The following is a 17,285-nucleotide window of genomic DNA, read 5'->3' as shown; positions in this document are numbered from 1 at the left end:
TCTTTCTATATATTAACAACAAAGTAGCAGAAAGAGAAATTAAGAATACAATCCCATTTACAATTGCAATAAAAAGAATAAAATACCTAGGAATAAACTTAACCAAAGAGGTGAAAGATTTCTACACTGAAAACTATAAAACATTGTTAAAAGAAATCGAAGAAGACACAAAGAAGTGGAAAGATAATCTGTGCTCTTGGATTGGAAGAATTAACATTGTTAAAATGTCCATACTTCCTAAAGCAATCTGTAGATTCAATGCAATCCCTATCAAAGTTCCAACAACATTTTTCACAGAAATTGCACAAAGAATCCTAAAATTTATATGGAACAACAAAAGACCCCAAATAGCCAAAGGATTCCTGAGAAAAAAGAACAAAGCTGGAGTTATCACATGCCCTGATTTCAAAATACACGTCAAAGCCATAGTAACCAAAACAGTATGATACTGGCACAAAAACAGAAACACTGATCAATGGAACAGAATTGAGAGCCCAGAAATAAACCCACACATTGATGGACTGCTAATATTCAATATGGGAGCCAAGAGCATACAATAGAGAAAGGAGAGTCTCTTCAATAAACGGTGTTGGGAAAACTGGACAGCTATAAGCAAAAGAATAAAAGTAGACCATTGTCTTACACCATGCACAAAAATCAACTCAAAATGGATTAAAGACTTGAATGTAAGACCCGAAACCATGAAATCCCTAGGAGAAAACATAGGCAGTACGCTCTTTGACATCGGTCTTAGCAGCATATTTTCAAGTACCATGTCTGACTGGGCAAGGGAAACAAAAGAAAAATGAACACATGGGACTACATCAAACTAAAATGCTTCTGCACAGTGAAGGAAATCATCAACAAAACCTGAAGACAATCTAAATATTGGGAAAAGATGTTTGCAAACCATATATTGGATAATGGGTTAATATCCAAAATATACGAAGGACTCATATATCTCAACAACCCAACTAAAAAATAGGCAAAAGATCTGAACAGAGATTTCTCCAAAGAAGATATATGGATGGCCAACAGGCATATGAAAAGATGTTCAACATCACTAGCTGTCAGGGAAATGCAAATCAAAACTACAATGAGATATCACCTCACTCCAGTCAGAAAGGCTGTAATTCAATATATAGAAAACAACAAGTGTTGGAGAGGATGCGGAGAGAAGGGAATCCTTGTACACTCCTGGTGGGAGTGCAAATAGGTGCAGCCACTATGGAAGGCAGGATGGAGTACCCTCAGAAACTTAAGAATAGATCTACCATATGATCCAGGTACTCCACTGCTGATATTTATCCAAAGAACTTGAAAATGCAAAGGCATAAAGATACATGCACTCCTATGTTCATTGCAGCGTTATTCACAATAGCCAAGACTTGGAAGCAACCTAGGTGCCCATCAAGGAACGAATGGATAAAGAAGATGTGGTATATACACATAATGGAATACTACTCAGCGGTAAGAAATGATTAAATCAGCCATTTGTGACAACATGGATGGACCTTGAGGGGATTATCCTAAATGAAATAAGTCTGAAGGAGAAAGTCAAATACAATATGCTCTCACTCATAAGTAGAAGATAAAAACAATGACAAACACACAGCAACAGAGACTGGATTGGTGGTTAACATTGGGGAAGGGGGGAGGGCAAAAGGGGTGATTAGGCTCACATGAGTGGTGATGGACTATAATTAGTTTTTGCGTGGTGAACATGTTGTAATCTACACAGAATTTGAGATATGTTACGATATACATCTGAAAGCTATATAATGTTATAATCCAATGTTACTGCAATGAAAAAAAATAAATAAAAAGCAGTGTTCACAATTTTTAAAACAGCCCTAACAGATGTCATGATAGTTAAAATTGCAATTAGAAACCACAATAATAAAGAATAAAATTTCAAATAAAATTAAAAAAAAATGCCTTGAAACCAGGCATTGACTTGCGCTCCTTAAGGATGAAAGTCCTTGCAGGCATCTGTTTCCAGACTAGGGACGTTTCATCCATATGGAATATTAGCTCTGGCAATTATTTTTCCTCCACAACCAGCTTATCTAGAGTTTCCAAGAATTCTTCAGCTGCCTTCACATCAGCACTCGCAGACTTACTACGTGCTTTCACATTATGTAATGGATAACGATTCTTGGATCATTTAAACCACTCAGAGCTAACAGTAAATTCAATCTTATAGTCATGTCCAGCCTTTTCTTCCAACATCACAGACTTTTTGCTTTTGCCACAATCGTCATGGTGCTGAAAGGGATATACTGCTTTGTCTGGGCTTCAATCCAGGTCATTAGAAGTTTCTCCACGTCTGATACAGGTCCTTTTCAAATTTTTGTTAGTCTCATCATCATCCTTTCACAGCTTCCATGACTCTCTTGTAGTTCTTCAAGATCATAGCTATGGTAGAATGGGACACACTTAACTGGCGAGCAAGAACCATCACTGATTTTCCACCTTCATAGTCCTTAATCACTTTTAATTTTGTTTCCAAGTGAATGAGTCTATGTGGCTTCTTATTGGCAACATTAGCAGTAGATTTTGTGTGGTTAGGGGCCTTAATGAACAAAACAACATGTAACTAAATCAATACAAGAAAAAATGATGCCATCAAGAGATGCCGTAAACGAGACATATGAGGCTGCTGCCAGCATAGTACGGCATACTGTTTTACAGTAAACTATTTTTTTTTTTTAAAGTACCAGAAGGTGAGAGGATGGCACAAAAAGACCAGACAGGTTTGCACTCTGCTGTACACAGGGTTGATAGGAGTCAGAATCAACTCAATGGCACTAATAACAACAAATGTTTCTTTGTATCAAGTACTGATATTTAATAGTAGTACATATATATAAGTACAATATAAATAATAGGGAATATTATATGCTTATATGTATACATATAAATAATAAAGAACTTTGTAATCCCATACAGTGGTTATCAAAGCCTGTTTAAAATTCTTAGAACCCACATATACACGCAAACATGTGCACAGACACACACACATTAACATCACCATTAAATATTTGAGTGAAAGCTGTCTCTGTGGCTATGATCTTTAACGTCACACAACGGATTTTGTAGCAGAGAAGTAGCCCTTGTTGAGGAAAGTGGCCCTTGTTGAGGAAATAATTCAGTAAAAACAAAGAAAGGGGATGTAAGAATTATCCAAGGATGTAAAAACCCTTTTGGGTTTATCTGTGTCTGTATGTGTTTGTTTCTGTGCACAGATGGATGTTACTTTAGACCATTTTACTCAGTGTATAAACATAAGATTTAGGAAATAAAAGAATTATTTTTGATTTCTAAAACAATAGGGAGTATAACAAGGAAAAGGAGCATGTATTTCTTTTAAACCAGAAAAATGTTTAATAATTTTTTATAAAAGTACTTTTAAAACTTCGACATTTTTTTCAGGATAAAATTAAAGCTCCCATCTTTCATTACACAGAACTTTGGGTTTCTCATCACCATTTCCATATAGTGACACACTTCTAAACTACTTCTTGTTTCTGTTTTTGCTTTTGAGGAGTGATAATCTTTAAGTTCAAACATTTCAGCTTCTAGGCCCACTTCTGATACTAGCAACAGTTAAATCATAGTTTTACTCATTTCCTGAGTTTCTTCCTATCATTTATGGAATTTAGAGAAGCAATGGTATCCTGTGCTGGGGTCAGTAGTCAGCTGCCTATTCGAGTCAGAGATTTCCTGTTCTGAAAATGTTTTAAAATTTTTCTGAACAAAGAAAGAAGGTCAAGTCAGGGACATGAAACCTTATGTCTTTCATCATATGACCACCATGTCTTCCTTTTGTGGGTGGCACAATAGAAAACAGATATGGAACCACGGACTGCACGGCAATGAAAAGAAGAAGGAATTACAAAATAAAACAGCTCTTTCTGAAACTAGGTGCATGGTCCGAATGTTTGTGTCCCCCCCAAATCCATATATTGAAATCCTAACCCCAAAGGTGATGGTATCAGGAAGTGGGGCCTTTGGGAGGTGATTAGGTCATGAGGGTGGAGCCCTCGTGACGGTGACTAGCGCTGGTATAAAAGAGATCCCACAAAGCTCCCTAGTGCCTTCTGTGATCTGAAAGAAGGTCCTCACCCAACCAGGCTGGCACCCTGATCTCAACTTCCAGCCTCTAGAATTGTCAACAACAAATATCTACTGTTTATAAGTTGAGTAGCCTGGGTTATTTTGTTACAGCTGCCCAAGTGAACTAAGACACTAGGAGAAACATGGTTTCTTTTTGGGTTTAAATTAATATATTTTCTCTTACTTAAAGACCAGGAGCCTAGGGTAGTTACCTTTCTTTTGAGCAATCCAACGTTGAGTAGAAGAAGGGAACAGTCCAAATGTGAAAGAAACCAGTTCAAATGTGAATGGATATCGAAATGAAAAGAAGCTGATTTGGCAACTTCGCATAGTGAGGGATCAGGTTTCCCTAGTTTGGAAGTGTGTGACAGAAAGGGGTAGGTTGATAAATGAAAATAAAGAAATTCTACGTGCTGAATTAACTGTACAAAGCCCAGGACTGAAGATTAATAAATTGCAAGATGAAAAGCACAAGAAAATTGTCCTGTATCTAAACCGAAGCCTATTTTGCAAAGATATTAGAGAAAATTAAAAATAAGCAGGATAAGAAGGGGAGAGAGAATTGCTGGAGCACACATAACTTGTAAGAAACAATTCTGCAGCACCGTAAACACAAAGGACTTAGCAAATGTATGGTTATACATCTCTAATCCGTAGAGTAAACTGAATGGTTTGGTAGATCCTAAAAAGTTCATTATATAGCAAATTACCTTTTAGAGTGTGTTTTTAGGGTAAGGGTAATTTATTTAATATTAAATTGTATATCTGTATATTATAATTATATCAGAGTTCTCCAGAAAACAGAGATAATAGGATGTGTGTGTGTGTGTGTGTGAGAGAGAGAGAGAAATTTATTATAAGAGATTGGCTCAAATGATTATGGAGGCTGACAAGTCCCAAGATCTAGAGGGTGAGTCAGTAGGCTAGGGATCTAGGAGAGATGATGGCATAGTTCCAATCTGAGTCCAAAAGCCTGAGAACCAGGAGAGCTGATGTTTCAATTTCAGTACAAAGGTGCGGAAAATTCTCTCTTACTCAAGGGAGGATCAGCCTTTTTGTTCTATTTAGGTGTTCAACTGATTGGACAAGGCTCACCCATATTAGGGAGGACAATCTGCTTTACTCAGTCTACCAAGTCAAATGTTAATCTCATCCAGAAACACCCTCACAGACACACACAGAACAATGTTTGACCAAATATCTGGGTACCCTGTGGCTCAGTCAAGTTGACACATAAAATTAACCTCCACAATCTATTATTTCAGAAACAAATATATGGATTAACAATTTAATAACTTTATAAAATATCATTAAGATAACAGACTTTACAATTTGCTTTTGCTGTCAATCCACTATTTATTATCCAATATTTTTTGCTTTATAGTTGCTAATATATATCAGAGAAAAGCAACTTTAAATTCTACTGAAAAATGACAAAGAGCATGTAAATTAAAAATCTATTATTTCAGATTCCTTTATTTTTAAGATTTCTAGGTGATGGAATTTTAATTTATTTTCCTATCTAGAGGAATGCTTTGACTCGAGCTTGTTCAGAATTTAATACACCAACACCTCCATAAAGTCACAACTTCCAACACTTCTAACAGATGATCCAGCTGCTGGCAGAATGACACTGACGATCTGTTTTTTTCAAATTAAACATTACTGCAGCTGCCCACTAGTTGTGCTGAATGGAGGGACAAACTACAAACACTGAACCCCAAGGGAGGTAAAAATTAAGTATCTGTCCACCTGAAGAAAAGGTTGATAAGGAACTCTCCCAGCACAGAGCTATGTGGAATATTTATTCGGCACTAAATATATGGAAGCCTAAGAATGCTTTTATTGTTATATATGTTTTCACATGCATGAACCGCCTAGACGAGTAGACTGTAAGAGCCTCAAAGATAGAGAGTATATTCCATTGTTTACATGCTCATATTTGTCAAAGTGGCCTACATCTAGTAAGATAAGTAAATATATATATTAAAAGATAGAATATTTATAAGATACTGAAAAGATAAATATATATAAATATGGATGGGTATAGATAGATATGGATAGATATAGCTACTTAAAAAAATTATGCCTCTTATAAAATAATTATTTGCCAATATGGTGAAATGGACATTCTAGAAAATCTTTCTACCTTAGGTACCAAGGTATGCTCAAAGAGCTACACTAAAGCAGTTGTAAGGATATCTATAAGCAACATAAAAGAAGAGGTAGATGGAATCAGAACAGAAACGAGATCTGTAGTGGGATGGGCACTGGTGGGACATCTTCTGTGCACTGCCTTCAAGGTTATATAATATCACCATTCAGGGAAGGCAGGCCTCAGAAAGCGTGAAATAATATTTCTACATTAAGCAAGAATCCATGAACGGTGTACAACCTCAATAACAAATAGAAGAAGAAGACAAAAAGAAAATTAATCTGTATCAGAATGGAAAAAATAAGTCTCTTTTAAAACTTTGTATTTAAACCCTCTCTCTTATAGGTTTTGGACTTGAATCCATGTTATCTGTGCAGAGAGAAACTTATAAGATAAAATCTGAAGTTGTGTCCTGGGGAACTATAACATTTTTCTTTTACTTCTGTAAATATATTAAGAAATATTTTTATTATGAACCATCTCTCTTAAAATCAATATCCAAGGTCCTTTGATTCTAATTTTATTTTAAGCTTTATAAAAGAGCTAAACTTAAAATATAAGATAAAGTAGGTTGGAAATAAAACCATAGAAGAAGGAATGCTACAGGTATATCAACCAAAAAAAAGTTGGTGTTGATATATTGATAACAGACTAACATACTTTTTGACAATAAAGATCTATTAAGGGCAAAAGCGATCAATACATAATGACAAAGAACCAATTTAAAGAAAACATAAGTGTTCTAAACTGTTATGTACCTAAATATTTAGCTTCAAAATGTATACAGCAAAAATACAAATAACTGTAAAGAGAAATCTCAAGGAAAAAAATCATCAAATCCATCTTCAGAATAGAAAAGAGTGTTGTCAAAGAGAAAATGAGAATGATTGAAGAGCCAAAAGATAATAAGGATATACAGAAGTTTTGAGAAAAAGAATAACAAACTTGATGTAAGAACCATTCTAGAAAACAATACTACCAAATTAGAGTTAACACTTTTTTTTTAACTTATACATAAAATGTTTTAAAAAATGCGACCCAATGCTCCACTAAAGCTCAGTAAATTTAAAGGAACAAGTATAATTCAATTAAATGTTCAGAAACCAAAGGACAATTTAAAAGCTCTTTTATTTGAGAATTTCAAAAGTGCCTTCTAAATAAATATTGGGTTAAATAATAAACATCATAACAGAAAATTTATAAATTTAATTAAAAAGAAAATAAAATGAAAATACTACATAAGAAAACATAGGAAATACAGCTAAATATTTTGAGGAAATTTTAACTTAAGTGATTATTGAGATAATCATACAATTTAAAAAGTTAGAAAAGAAAAATAGTAAAAAATGCAAAAAGAAATACCAGAAAATAAAGATAATGGTAGATATTAATTTTTAAAACAAGTATTCATGGCATAGAGAGGAACAAAAAGCTATGCATATGTATTTTAAAATGACTAAGAAAAGCTTCTGGCATTTTGATGAGAAAAAAAGAAAAAGATTCAATGATCATTATTATAAAGTTCATATATAGTTAGAAAAGATGAGAGTTAGAAAAGAGCATGTAACAAAAAGAACGCCTCTTTTGAATACATAGATGAGAGGAACATGAAAACAAAAAAACCTGAATAGTGCTTGGTAATTAAGTTGGGAGAGTTTCTCAGAATGTCCATTTCTACCATACAGCCATCTAAAGAAAATGAATCCATTGAGAAAAAAACTCAAGGCCCAGATTGCTCTATGACAGTGTCACGAAATTCCTCGGAAGCGATAATTCCTATATTAAGCAAACTCTTCCACTGAGTGAAAATTCTTCCCAGCTAGTATTATAAGGCTAGTCTAACCTTGTACCAAAATCAGACAAGGACACTGTTATGTATTAATCAGAGTACTCCAGAGAAAAGGAATCAATAGTATATATACAGAGAGAGTGAGAGAGAGAGAGAGAGAAACCGATTTATTATAAGGAAGTGGTTTACATGATTACGGATGCTAACAAGTCCCAAGATCTCCAGAGTGAATTGGCAAGCTAGAGACCCCAGAGAGCTGATGGTATAGTTTCCGTCTGAGTCTAAAGGCCTAACAATCAGGAGAACCCATACTATAGTTCCTCTCAGAAGACAAGCAGGCTCGAGATCCATAAAGGGCCAAAGCTGCAGTTAGTCTGAAGGCAGGAAAAAGCCAATGTCTCAGTTTGAAGGCCATCAGAGGGAAAGAATTCTGTTATGGAAGGCCTGCCACTTTGTTCTATTCAGGCCTTCGTCTGATTGGATGAGACCCACCACATTAGAGAAGGCAACTTTCTTTATTCAGTTTCCTGATGTAAGGGTTAATCTCATCCACAAAACACCCTCACAGAAACAACCAAAGTAACATTTTACCAAATATCTGGGCACCCCATGGTCAAGTTGACACATCAAATTAAACACCACAATATACAAAAGAATATTAAGTAACAATCTCACTCATAAATATAAAAGCAGAAAATCTCACACTAAGTATCATCAAATCAATTCCAACACATATATGGAGATATATATACACACACACACACACACACACACATATATATATATATATATATATATATATATGCAGAGAGAGTTAACATTAGAAAAGAGAAACTATATTATCATTATAAAAATTCAGAAAAAATTGATAGCATTTCATACAGTTATATATACAATTCTTTAAAGAATTAAATTAGAGGGCTGGCCTAATAGTATAGTGGTTAAGTTTGTACACTCCACCTTGGCAACCCAGGGTTCACTGGTTCGGATCTGGGCACAGACTTACACATCATTTATCAAACCATGCTGTGGCAGGTGTCCCACATATAAAGAAGAGGAAGATGGGAACAGATGTTAGCTCAGGGCCAATCTTCCTCAGCAAAAGGAGGAGGATTGGTAGTGGATGTTAGTTCAGGGCTAATTTTCCTCAACAAAAGAAAAGAATTAAATTAGAAGGAAATGCACTCAACCCAATAGAAGGAATTTATAATTAATCAGCAGTTTTTATCTTTATGGTGAACTCTTAAGTTTATTTGTAAATACAGATAATAAGACAGTAATGACCATTATTAATGCTTTTTTAAATTTGTACTTATACTAAAAGTTTCTTCAGTGAACTGAGGCAAGAAAAATAAAAAAATATATGAAAACTGAAAACATAGAGGACCCAACATTTTCTGTAGGCACAATGATTATCTTCCCCAGAAATATGCACTTATAAGAAAATTTAGCAATTTTTTAGATAATATAATTAGAAAATAAAATTATATTTTTAAAAGATTTAAAAATCTGTAATTTATGTCAAAATTAAAATCATCATGAAACTAACACAAACACAAAAGATCTTATGGAGAAAATTAACGCTATTGAAAGAGGATGGAGATAAAAGGACAGATATACCACATTAATGAGCAAGATGATTATATTTTAGAAATGTCAATTCTTTCTAATTCTCTAAAAATTTATTGTTATTGTAACCAATGGAAACTGAAAAGCTAGTTCTAAATGATACATGGAAAAGTAAAAGGCTAATAATAATGTGATTTTGAATAACAACAAAGTGCATGCCCTACATTACAAGAGATCAAGATTCATTATTAAATGATAGAAATTAAAATAGTATGGTAAAGGAAAATGATATATACAAGTCAAGAAAGTTAAGTCCAGACACATTATTTTGCATGTCTGAAAACATGTGCAAATGAGCTGACAATGTAGAGGATTAGAGCAATAAAACCATTCAACTAATGGTGAAAACACAATTGGTTTCCATATAAAAAATATTAAATTTTTTAACGTGACTTTATAAAAATATGAAGTCATGTTCACCACACAGTAAAAAAATTCCAAGTGAATTCAATCAGAAATACAAAAATAAACTTCAAATTATAGAAGAACATCTTTTTCATTTTTTTAAAATTTTTTCTTCTCTTTTTATTGCAATAACAGTGGTTTATAACACTACATACATTTCAGATGTACATCGTAATATATTTCGATTTCTGTGTAGATTATAACATGGTCACCAACCAACGACTTATTACCTCCATCACCACATACGTGTGCCTAATCACCCCTTTTGCCCTCCTCCCTCCCTCCTTCCCCTCTGGTAACCACCAATCCAATCTGTTTCTATGTGTTTGTCATTGCTTATATCTTCTACCTATGAGTGAGGTCATGTGGTATCTGACTTTCTCCCTCTGACTTATTATACTTAGCATAATACCCTAAAGGCCCATCCACGTTGTCACAAATGGCCAGATTTCATCATTTCTTATGGCTGAGAAGTATTCCATTGTGTGTATATACCACAAGAAGAATATCTTTATACATTTGAGGTAAGGAAGGTTTTCTCAAAAATAGAGGCAAAAACACTTAGTATAAAGTAAAACTTATTGCATTTAATTTTAATGGAAAAATCATCAATCAAAAGATAACATAAAAAGTTAAAAGATAAATCACAATGGGGAGAAAATACTTATCACAGATATGAAAAAGATACCACCCCAGAATATACCGAGAGTCTGCAAATCAATAAGAACCACACAAACACAGAAATAATCCAACAGAAAACAAGCAATTCATAGAAGAAGAAACATGATTGACCGATAAACACTTGCTAAGATCCAGAACTTCAGTAGTAATCACGGAAATGCAAAATCATCAACTATTTATGAAGATAAAATTATTATTATGTGGAAGATAATTTCATTCTCATTACATTTACAGATTAAAAAAAATGTGTCAATCCCAAGTACAAGGGAAGACGTAGAGCAACAGATACTCTCATATCTCATACACTGCCGAAGTATAAATTGGTGCAGCCTCTTCCAGGAAGAAATTGGCAATACCTACTAGCACTGAAGATGTACAAACCCTGTGGCCAGCAATTCTGTTCCAAAGTGTAAAAATGAACGAAACCCTCATACATGCACAGAAGATATAGGAAAGAATGTTCATGCACATGTTGTTTTAAAAAGAAAAAGAAAACAAACCTAAAAACTCCCATGAGGAACATTGAAAAAATCAATTATTGTTTATTCTTGCAATGGAATGCTCTAGCATGGTTTTATTTTTGCAATATTTTATGTCAATCTGCGTGATAGGTTTGGGTAATCAGTATATGATTTTTACTCCTTTGTTATATTTTAAATATTGTATTACGCTGAGAAAACAGGCATAAACCAGCACCGCTCACAGGAAATTAGGGCTTGTGATACCATCCTTGAGGTGACATGATGTCCTTCAGCTGAAGGTCATTGCTTCTTTCAGGGCAACTTCTCCATGTTCTCTGGATTCCACTCAGAGGAAACAGCTATCTTAGAGGTAAAATTCTCATTAAGCCATGTTTATTTTTCTGTAGAATTATTGCTGAAATCTGTGCATTTCTCTTCATCTCTGTAACCATCAGCTGCCATCATCTCTTGTCTGGAAACTGCAAAAGTTTCCTAACTGGTCTCTATGTGCCTATTTATGATCCCTTGCAATTTGTGCCCTACACTGTATTGTAGCTAAAGGAATATTTTAGTTTAAAAATCCATATTTAGGCCCTTATATGATTTTCTATTGCTCTGATGATGAGGTTAAAATAGGTAATTTGATCTCAAAATTTGCGTGATTTTGCCTTTCTCTAACTCTCTTGCTCACAGTACCCCAGTCATCACTAGCCTTTTACTTTTTAGAATAAGCCACATTCCCTTGTCCATCAGGGCCTTTACTTGTGCTGTTCCCTCTACTTCAAGCATGCTTTCACCTTTTCCTTGCTTAATAAACATCTCCTATTACTTCATTTTTCTGTTCAAGTTCACTGCCTGGGGAAGCCTTCTTTGAATCTCCAGACTGTATCTGGTTTCCCTGTAATTTGCTTTCATGGTTCCTTATCACTTTTCTTCATAGCATTAATCTCAGTTTGTAATAATGATCCAAATGCATAATTGATCATTTAATTGATGTCTCTTTTTCCCACCATGTTGAGGCCCCACATGAGGAATGATCATGTCTGCTCTGCTCCTCCTGGTGGCCCCCATACCTAGTACAGCACTGACATTGAGCTGGCGCTCAATAAATATTTGCTGTGTAAGACATAGATAAAATTGTGTCCACGAGAATTCCATTTAAAGAAAGACCTAAATTTTTTTAAGCAAAAATATTTAGGAAAACTGTATAAGTCCTTTTTGTAGAAGCTAATGTTCTAAGGGTGCCTGAATATAGAAGATATTTCTTTGGAGGAGGAAAAGAATGAGGAAGAGGAGAAGGAGGTGAGGGGAGAGAGAGGAAGAGGGAAAAGATGAGACGTAAGGTAAGGAGGAGGTGTTCAAAAAAGTGATAGGAAAATCAGTATAAAAAAGAATAAAGAGGTGGGGCTGGCCCCGTGGCTGAGTGGTTAAGTTCGCGCGCTCTGCTGCAAGTGGCCCAGTGTTTCGTTCGTTTGAATCCTGGGCGCGGACATGGCACTGCTCATCAAACCACGCTGAGGCAGCATCCCACATGCCACAACTAGAAGGACCCACAACGAAGAATATACAACTATGTACCAGGAGGCTTTGGGGAGAAAAAGGAAAAAAAATAAAATCTCAAAAAAAGAAAGAATAAAGAGGTGAAATATACGTATTGTTACTCAATTATTTATTCGTCCATCCACTTATTCAGTTGGCTACTCATTCGGCTATTATTTATAGCACCTTTACCCTGTGCTAGGCACAGGGACTACAACAATAAACAAGCAGAATAAAATTGTTCTCATAGCTTACAATATAGTGACCTAAATATTGAAAACTAATTGACCAAATGAACAATATGATTTCAGATAGTCCTGTGCTGTGTCCTATAGAAAATAAGCTGATGCACTGTGATAGGGCTATATATGCTATCTGGGAATGAGTGTGTGATGTACCCGCCTCTCAATACTGAGAGAAAGTAATAAAAAAAATAGTAACAGTATGCAAGCAGAGTTCTGCACCTAAGGTTATTATCAGTTGAAAGGAGACAGCACAAAAGCAAGATGCATGAGGTACAAAGGAGGACAGAGCAAATCATAGGAATAGACAGAAACTATGGACAACATTCTGGATTGACATAGGGTTAGAAAGTGCAGTCTGGGCCAAGTTCACCCATATTTCTGAAGGAGAAGGGAGCCATAATTTATATCAAGTTTATATTTGAATGAATAAATGTATCTAAATTATTTAAAGGAATGTAATCAAATAAAAATATTGCGGTTCTTAACTGAAGTTCATGAAAAGATGTGGGCATCTGTAGTACAGAGGTTATAATTTTATGCCTTTCATGGAACAATATGAAATTTAACAGCTGGATTTTGAGGAGACCAGAGTTGGAGTGGGACAAATTTAATGTATAAGATGTGCGTTTGGGGGAACATTTTATTATCTTGATCTTGTTTCAATTTCTCAGTTTCATAAGCGAAAGGACAAAAGGAACTCAGTACAAACTTGAAAAATGAATACCTTGCTAGCCTGGAAAAAGGAGTGGCGTCTATTGACGACTCAATAGAAGAAAAAGTAAAGATGCAAAGTAAGAAATGAATACATTATTTCTTTACTTTTCTCTGAAATCAATAAAGAGAACAAACACCAGATGTAACAAACAGCTTCCAATTTCATTTTTCACCCTTCTCTACCTTGCTTTACGTCCATTCCAGTTGACTGGTGTGAATTAGATCCACAGAGTTCATATGCCACTGGGCTTGCAAAAGGTTTTGGGCACTGAGGATGCTGCCAATAGATGAGAGGGAGGCAAGGCAGAGAGGTTAGATATTTCTTCCCCTGGCTCTCTTGCTGCAACACAACCTAGGTTTGAATGATCATCTGATTTTTCTTCTAAATTGGGACATATTTGAGAGCAAAAGAGGCACTATGAATGGTTACACTCGTACAAGAGGTATAAACCTCAACTGGCCCAGGAAAACCTGTACTTAGCTCAGCCTCATTTGGGCTATATTCCTCAGCTGAAGGCTGGTCCTCCTCTCAAGGCATGTTGTTCGACAGATTCCCTCCTCTTCTGAGCACCAGGTACCTCTGGTTCCCCTAGTCCACTCTTAAATATTAGCATGCATCAGAATCACCTGTTAAATCTTAGATTTCAGGGCTCCAACGTCAGAGTTTCTGATTCAGGGATGGAGCCTAAGAAGTTCCCAGGTGATGCTAATGATGCTGGTCCAAGATTCACACTTTGAGAACTACTGCACTCACTCTTTTGGACACAAATGATAAGAAGCTTTGCTGCTGCTAGCCTTGAGTCTTGGCACTATCCCAAGTGCTTCTCTTAATACTTGTCTACACCTTTATATATATAGTCTCTCTGTAAATAATTCTCCTTGAATTATTCAGGATACTATGCAGTGATGAAAATCGGAGATTATAGATTATAATATCATTATAAATCCTTACAGTTATCCTTAAGGTATCTTTTATCTTTAACTTCAAGGCTGGTCCTTGGCTCGTGGTGAGAAGGAGGATTGGTTTTGCAGAGCATTATAAGATTCATATGCTTCAAGTATGTACTTTCCAAATTCCCTGCTTCAGAATAGACACTACCGAAGAATCTATGCCCTCTGGCCTTTCCTGATTGTGTCTAGCAAGTCAGAGTTTATGACACCATGATAAGGAATGATGGAGAAAACAGAGAGCTGTGGAAATGGATCCATATTGAGAAAATGATCCACAGCCTTTGGATGAATAATTCAGCAAAGTGCCTCCTCAGCAAATGTCATAATTATTTAAGGGGGAAAATAAAGTACTATCAAGTTTGATCTGGTGATTTCAGTCATCTTAATGTTCACCAGAACATCTCAAGAAATGTTTTATTGATGTCTACGCTAATGAATAATTAAAATTTGAAAATACCTGCAGCTGAACCAGGGACTCTCTTATCTACTCAGAGAAGGGATTGCAAGTTTATGACCAAGTACAGGGAAAGGAAAAAGAAGGCAAATAAAAAGTGGGCACAATTGTGTCTTCAGAAGGACTCTACTCCTTGCTAGTTTACAGATGTAATTTTCACATGATCCATAGTCAGCAAGAGTCTAAAACCACTTTGAGGTTGGAGGTTGGCTGGGGTGGTAGAGGAGATGTAAAGAAATTTACTCTATCTCCTTAAGGAAAAAAATTCTCAAAAGCAATACTCAAATTTAATAATGTCATAGAACTAAAACTAAATGTCCAGATGTATGTATCTAAGGTTTTTTTACCGCTGTATTTCCGTCTCTTAATGATGGGAACATCTTAATCTGCCATCTACCCACTACATTTTTTGCTAGCACCAACATTTTCCTGGTTTTCCAAAAGGTATTGTGCAATTTGATTGAATCTATGCGGTCTTATCAGTTTCATCCTTTTCCTGTAAGTCTTTCTATCACTTCTATGCAAACTAAATTCACAGAGCCAGCAGTAAATGGTAGAGACAGGATTCAAAGTAAATAAATATCTTACGGTAATGTAAGTTGCTAAATAAAGGAAATTGGATGATGGGTGTATGGGAGCTCTTTGTATTACATTTGTAAGTTTAAAATTATCTCAGAAAAAAAAAACAAAAACAAAAACAAATCCCTCAGTTTGCCCACGCTTGGAGGAAGGCTGGTTCCAGATTCTTGCCTGCTGCCCTGCCTCGCGGGAAGGGCTATGGCCAGGAACTGTAGGCACAGAGAATTTGGCACAGTAACCTCTCTCTTTAACGTATGTCAAAGCAGCATGAGCAAGCCTCCCGGGGGAAGTTGACAACCCACAGGGAAATGGGAGTACACTTTGTGCTTGGGGATGGCTGTAAACCTGCTTTACACTCAATGGAGGAAATAAAATCATAAAACAATGTTTACAAATTCTTTGCCATAACACAGAAAAATACTCAATCTAATGTTACAAGAAAACAAGAATAAAATATACACTGTATCATAATAACTATGTAAAAAACAAACCTGCTCAGAAGGGGAAAAAAAGGGTGAAATCAATAGCTACTGTTAACACTTGAGTATATGTCTAGATGATGGGCACAGATTTATTTTCCTTGTTTCAACTGTTCTGTATTTTATTTATTTATTCCTTCACCTTGTTCCAAAAAATGATTTAAGATAGCTTGGTCTCTGAATTTTACATTAATAAACATTCCTTTTAAAACTACAAAAAAAAAATTGAAGACTTTTTGAGGCTTTTCAGGCAAGTGGAACTGTATCAACAAGGACTTGGACACACCCACCGCATATTTGAAAAACAGTGAACATGTCTAGTCTGATTGGAGCACAGAGTGAATGAAAGTAGATAATGAGGCTCACATATAGGTTGACAAAAAAATTGTGGCAGAACATTCATGGACACCTGGAGGAGTTTCCAGACAGAAATACTGGCATAGATCTCACAGTGGAGAAGTGGTAAAGTCTGTATATTAGTAAAGATAACTGATGTGGGAGACGGACAGAGTAGAGGGTATCGTCCACAGGCTAAGAGAACAGTTGGGGTCTGTGGTCTTAGATTGCCCTCTGGGATGCAGGATTCCTGCTGGGCTTGCCTCTGAACCAGGATTCATTAGTCTCAAGAAAATCTTCCAGTCAAACCTACTCAGATGTCATGCTGGAAACTATGTGGGAAATTCACATAACCGTGTTAATGTATCCATTACGGTAAAATTGCAGTTGTCACTTCCAAGGACAGCCTTTTAGGCCAACTTTTATACCAAGACAACTTTACAAAATATATTTCAAAAAATCGTAGTATATAAGTTGTTGATATTGACATCAAGACACTGGAAAATATTATCCTTATTTTTAGTGAGAAAATGCAATAATTTTTTTTAATTGTGAGAAATGCAGACTAAATGTTTTATTTTGTGTATTAGCCACAATAATTTCTATTGCCTCTAGCACATTAAAAGCATTTAACCCTGAAGGAAACATGAGTAAGAAGTTTTAAAAATAGGTTCTTATTTAAAGTATTGTAGGCTGCTTAAATTAAACCAAACGGTCATCAATGTGAATAAATATGGCTAATGACAGGA

This window comes from Equus przewalskii, chromosome 14 (assembly GCF_037783145.1).
Source record: "Equus przewalskii isolate Varuska chromosome 14, EquPr2, whole genome shotgun sequence".
NCBI classification, from domain to species: Eukaryota; Metazoa; Chordata; class Mammalia; order Perissodactyla; family Equidae; genus Equus; species Equus przewalskii.
The sequence above is the reverse complement of the archived record's forward strand: the minus strand, read 5'-3'. Positions refer to the sequence as shown.